Genomic DNA, 7,058 nt, shown 5'->3' with positions numbered 1-7,058 from the left:
ATATATAATAAATCATCTGTACGATGAAAATAAAACTTTTGAATGGTTATTTGTAGATGAAGAAAATGGTTAATCATAAATTCAAGTCATAACATACATTCCAAGATGTGTTAGCATATTGGTAAATCAAACTTTTTCTGACAGACGAAGATGGTCGCATCCATTTTGCATTTAAATTGTATTCCGTTCACGAGAAATGACAATTATTTATAAACATCAAGAACAAGGAGAAAGATTGTTGTTTCCCACGAAACATACTGCCAGTCAAATAAATTGCAGAGTGAATACACACCAACATCGTAGAAACAAAAGTTTTAGATACAATATTTTCAAAAGGAACCCTCTATTTGTCCAGTATGTGGCTAGACGTGCACATTAAATATTTGAACACATTAACTAGCATAAATGTTAGTCTTTTTGCAAATTGAGTACATAACATAAATATTGTTTGGATGTTCATTTTTCAAAACTTTCAAAATATGATTTTTAAATATGTTTTATTTTTTACGAGCTTTTCTTTGAAAATGATGTTAAAGGTTATAACACTTAAATACATTGGAGATATGCGTTCCTTTCGAGGTAATATCTAAAAATATATTCTTAGTCAAGAGAGATAATTAATATTTTTACGAGCCCTTGCGTGAGTGACATTTTGTCAATCGTATTTCATTGTAAAGAAAGCAAAATTACGGTATTGCCAAGATAGCAAACATATTTGTACTTTTTTAGTATTATTTGTATATGTGTTTTTAACTCGTTTAACACGTATTATATTTTCATTGATGTTAAGTAATTAGGCAATTTAATCAACATGTCTGGTCGGATTAAAGGATCGTCATCTTTAATCGTTTAAAATTGGACAAAATCAAGGCATAAGTAAGCCTTTACCTTTCGGTATACAGGAATACAACAGTAAACAAAGGTCAATATCAAAAAGAAACTAATCATTGTGAATATTCCTACAAACAGGTTTAAGTTATATACTGCAATTATATTTCTTCAAATAAATTTTATTTTCTACATAATTGATATCTTGTATATATTTTAAAGCCAGAAACGCATGGCAATAAAAAATAAGACTTAACAAGTAACGCAACTTTTTGCATCGTAAATTAATGTTTTTCATTGGCCGGTAATCATAATCAACAGACAATGAAAATGGGTTTGTTTCTCGACCATTATATGATGCTTTAAACTTGACTTGAATTAACAATTTCTCTATTTATTCGAGCGATACTGTTATCCGTCTCCGATGTCCGTCCTAACGTCTCAACGTCACACTTTTTCCGGGCTCAGAAATAATGACCCGACTTTTATTAAAAGCGTGATATGACCATCCTTTTGGGAGGGATATTTGCATATTGTCAAATCGTTCAAGTACGATAGTATATCATGGAGTTTTTGCTCTTTAATTATTAATATGTCATATATTTATGATTTATCGTTTACTTTCGAGTTATCATTAACTAATGATCAACACTTGATGAAGCTTCATATGCATTTTCCTTTTAAGTAGGGCATGTTCATATTGTAAGGTCGTTGGACAATAATTATGTTAAAATTGTCTTTCCATGTTTGAAAAAAAAAGTACATGTATTTCAAATTCTATTTCGTTTTTCATATTATATGTATACCATTGAGCGTTTAATTGTAATAGAATTAGCTTCGATAAAAGCCATTTCGGGTTTTCTTGCCTGATCAGCCAAAAGTGTAAGGATAATTACCGAAAACAATTTACAATTAACTTGCTTGTGATAGTAATCACTGGATACGAACGAATGATCGTAACAAAAATTTCAAAAAATCCAAATATAAGTGCAAGAGAGTACAATAAGTGAAAGTGCAGAGTCGTTGACAGTGATCTTGAGACATCCCACCCACCAACCAAGAGATTCAAGAAGCCTTAGGAATAAGGCTGATGAGGCAAATGAGTGGGTGAATATTTTTATTACGGAAAAACTTAAACCATCTCTACAAGCTATCAGCTGTTGGCCTACTCCTGCCTGCATCTACAGATTTTCAGTCCTTGACTAGGCACTAAAGTGCACGATTACAAACGTAAGATGTTTTTTTATATCCCTGTGTATGTAAATCGAAGCAATTTATAGATATAATTTCAGAGTATTTTACAATATTTATTCATTTCAGACTGCCTGAGGTGCTCCGGAAAAATGAAAAGAGTACAAAAAAAAACTCATTATCGGCTGAAGTCTTCTGTCCTCAATGCTCTGATGATGGTCTGCATAGAAGGACCTGATATTTAGGCAGTGAACTCCACAAGAATGATGTATGCTTTGCACCAGGAGAATAGGGTTATTTTAACTTAGTATTGAACATCTATATACTTTTCATAAAATATGTAACTTAATTTGATTAAACTATCAAGAATCATACATTTATTTTTTAATTAAAATTATTCAAAATGGAAAGTGTTGAATTAAGTAGTATGCTAAGAATTGTGCTATGTGTATTATGCGTTGACATGAAAGCAATTATAAATGTGTTTTATATACATGAGATTTTACATTAAATTGCGTTTATTTGAATCTCATATAGTGTGTTATACGTTTTCTTTGTCTATAAATTAAAAAAGCTGTATTTCATTATGTTTTGTGCGTCATTCATTATTAGACAGTTCTGATAAATGACATTTATATCCATTTTATGTTTACTTTGAATTACATCCTGTCTCAGATATTCGTCTTCATTATGGTCACGACACTGACCGTATTGATTGAATTGCACTTACCTTATATGTTATAATGTTTGTGTCGTATGAACTGTCCAGAATAATATAGCTAATTGGTCACTTGACATTAATTATTATTATTATTATTATACCGGATTTATATAGCGCCCTTTTCATGCAAGAGTGCACGTTCAAAGGCGCTTTACATAAGAACATTTGACGTATCGCAGATACGATTACATTTTGCAACACTGTTTCAAAAGAAATCGATCAAAACTACACAATTATACTATAAAACTACTATATTATACTATAAGTACTACGTAAAAACATGCACAGTAACCAAGGATTAGAAAGATCAACAAGACACTATAAAACTACCCTATGTGTATAGCTATAAGACAATTAATGAAACAAGAAAATCTAAAACTTAAACAATAAGTACTACGTAAAACAATAAAAAATAATTATGCTTCCTTTAAAAGGGTTAATTCAAGTTCATGATGACTGAGTTTTTATAAAATGAATTGGATAAACCACTGCTTATATTGCATAAGATTGGAGGAAGAGGTGAGTTTTCAGTGCCTTTTTGAATGAATTCAGTGTTGGAGAACCTCGAATGTTTAATGGAATTGAGTTCCAGAGTTTGGGAGCAGCGTTCATGAAACTTTGCTCTCCGTATAATACGGATATAATCTTCGTTGGAATCACTAATGAAGTCGCTTCGTTCTTTGATCCTAAGTTTCGCCTTGGTTCGTAGACTTAAAGTAGGTTTTTCAGATATACAGGCGATTGTCCATTTAAGGCTTTGAACGCATTGGTAAGTATTTTGAAGTGGATTCTTTTTTCTACTGGGAGCCAGTGTTATTCTTTTAGGATCGGTGTTGTGTGACTATAGCGGGATGTTCTTGTGATAACACGCGCCGCAGTGTTTTGAACATGTTGTAGCTTCTTGATAGCTTATGTTTGTGTTCCATACAGCAGTGCATTGCAATAGTCTAGCCGAGACGTGACAAGTGAATTGACCAATGATTTTGTGGCATTTGGTGTAAGATATTACCTGATGTGACCTATTTGCCTAATCTGACCGAAACATGATCTACTTATAGCATTCATTTGGTGTTCAATGTTCATTCTTGAATCAAACCAAGCACAGAGATTTCGTACGTAATGCGATGGTTTAATTGTCGAGTCCCCTACTTTAAAAGTTAACCCATCTGCGTACTTGGCGTTGTTTTGACTTGAAAATACTATGACATCGGTTTTGTCGGTGTTAAGTTTGAGCATATGTGTATTCATCCACGAGATGATATCGTGGAGTCCATATTTTGTGCAAATTTCCCCAACAGGTTTAGTATACATAGTATAAAAGTGTGTGCCTAACACAGATCCCTGGGGTACGCTGAAGGTCAGCAGCACTGGTTCTGATACCTTGCCGTCAATGCTCATCGTTTGGAAGCGGGCAGATAGGTAGGAGGCTACCCACTGTAGTGGTTGTTCAGCAAAGCCGACCTGTTGTTCGAGGCGGCTTAAAAGGGTTATGTGCTCGATGGTGTCGAAAGCGGCAGAGAGATCCAGCATAACAAAGACAGTGACCCTTTTCTTATCTTATGATTGTAGGACATCGTTTTGAACTTTTAATAAAGCTGTTTCTGTTGAGTGAAACTTCCTGTATGCAGACTGATTTTCTGAATTTAAATTGTTTTCTGTGAAATGTTCATCTATTCTTTTGCTGACAACTTTCTCCAATAATTTTGAAACATATGGCAGATTCGAAACCGGGAGATATTTTTATAGTGTTTCTTTATCTAAGGTGGGCTTTTTTAATAAAGGTCTTATACATGATGTTTTAAAGGATCTTGGCACACTTGCTGTTTCCATCGAAAGATTGATGATTTTGTCAGTATTGGTAGCAGTTCAGTTTTGCATTCTTTCAGGAGCCAAGTTGGAATAGGGTCAAGCTCGCAAGATTTATTTGGGGATTGCATAATGATTTTTTTTCAATTTCCTCCTCAGTTGTCGGACGGAAATGTGTCAAACTGCATATTTCTGCTGTTGGGTTATTATCATTACTAGGTTTTGAATTTGCTTGAGATAGAGCACGTTCAGAGATATCTTTTCTGATACCTTCAACTTTATTTATGAACAACTTATTGAAATCTTGTGCTAACTCATCGGATGTTTTGCCAGACGGGAGAGCTATTTCAGATGGGCCATCTAGTAAGTGTTTTGTGATTTTGTGCATGCTCTTTTGATCAAGGCCACAGGATGTTACTTTATCTGAATAAAAATCTACGCGTGCTTTTTCAACATTTTGTTCATTTTGACGCAGTGGCTTCTTTAAATTTCACGATCAATAGTGAGTCTCAATTTAAGCCATTTTGTTTCCAAATTTTTCGAAATTTCGAAAAGTACACTATCTGTACCATGTAGACATATGTCTTAATTAAATCAAGATAAAACGAAAAATATCGTTAATATTTGAAATATATGTTTAGATGAAAAGTTCTTATGAAGCGGAGTCGTCTCATTATAAAACTTTATATCATTACCAAAGGGAGACACTTCTTTATACACAATATTAATGACATTACTGAATTGTTTATGTGACACAGTAAGTAATTATCTCTACTCATGATTATTCTTATCTTCGTGTCTTATTGAAACATGTAATGTATATATTCTCCTTTTTTATTTATGGGACAGCTGCGAACACAATTATCAAAGAAATAACATCAACAGTTCCTAAAGATTTTGACATGAGGATAAGAACTACATGTTTAATTTAGATTATAGTTTCTTCTTGATCCTATTTATGATGTAGGTCTCTTTCTTTAAACAAACGAAGTCGTGTTAATGTATGCATTGGATAATAAGCGTTAGACAAATATTACCGTTTTTTACTACATATGTGTAATCCCTGAGTCGGCGTTTAAGATTACATTTTCACTTTGCATTTTAGAATCAATTTTACACTTCACATAATTCAGTATAAATTGTTAATAGTAAGTGTTATAGTATTCACAACGATCAAAGATGTTTGAAAGAAATGGTCACATATGTATATGTTTTATAGCTTAAGATTAGCTAATAAAAGATTATTTTGAATGTTTACACGAATAATGCGATACAAAAATAAGCTTTCCTGTATTTTGGTGGTATTCCAAAAAAAATGCCAGAATAAGAAAAGCATGTCTTTTCTATTAATGATGAAAAAACACCATGTTATGTCATCGATTAAATTTAGGTTGAACATTTTACCTATATCTCTTCAGATTTATGTTCGCACTTTTTTTAATCGTGACGGTATTTAATGCGCAAAATATCATATTTTGTAGATTCCCAAAGTCAGTACTTTCAGAATTAAAATTTAATACAACATAGACGAAATAACGTTATAGAAATATATGACGACCTTTTGATTCCTTGTTCTGTTTCTTTTCCTAATAGCATGGTATTCTACATCCACATCCAAATCAAAGTGTCAGAAAATTTACCGACTTATAAGGGATCCGCTGACAGTCTTATATGCCAAACCTCTTTTTATTGGAAACGAATTTCATTTATTAAAATTTTTCCCTTATATAAATATTAATATGGATTAATCAAGGCCTTGTTTTTCATATTTATACATAAATGAATTATACCTGCATTTTTATTCATTCGTTAGACAATAACATACGTGTTTTACAGTTAGGTTATGCATGTACATTACAATAAACCTATAAATACTTTCTTGTTTTTGTGTTTTCTTGAAAAAGAATAAAATGTCAGAATATAAGAATAACACTGTGTTTCAGCATGCACCAACACGATGGTATAAACCGATAAAAAGGTGAGAATAATTTCGAATCTATCTTCTTATATATGTTAAACGCTAACTGAACGTTGATTGTATATGATTCGCATAATATCATGTAATGGATATTCCCAAAGGTATAACTGCGCCTTTAAGACTTCTTATAAAATACATAATTCATAAAAGCACTATTCATAAAGTGTACAAGTAATAGCAAGCTAGAACGTTTCATGACACGTTGAGTGGAAAAAAGCAAATACAACAGATATATATTAGTATGAAATATTAGTATCGTTTTAATTATTTTTAGGAGAAAAAGACAAATGTATTATTTTTAATATATGATATATCTGATTTCAGGTATACATGTGAAAATGCAAGACATTGATTATTTGCGATTTTGGGAACAAATTAGCACAATAAGTTCTTACATGTCCCTACCACGGTAATGGTCGGTAATAGTTTTTATGTCCATCCTCGTCGCCAATCGCCCACACGTTCTTAGAATGGCGTCTTCGTTTAAATCCAAGACATTGTTAATGAATCGAAGTAAAGAAGGGGTTTGAATGT

The sequence above is a fragment of the Dreissena polymorpha genome, chromosome 15 (assembly GCF_020536995.1).
Source record: "Dreissena polymorpha isolate Duluth1 chromosome 15, UMN_Dpol_1.0, whole genome shotgun sequence".
Taxonomy (NCBI): domain Eukaryota; kingdom Metazoa; phylum Mollusca; class Bivalvia; order Myida; family Dreissenidae; genus Dreissena; species Dreissena polymorpha.
Note: the sequence above shows the minus strand (reverse complement) of the source record.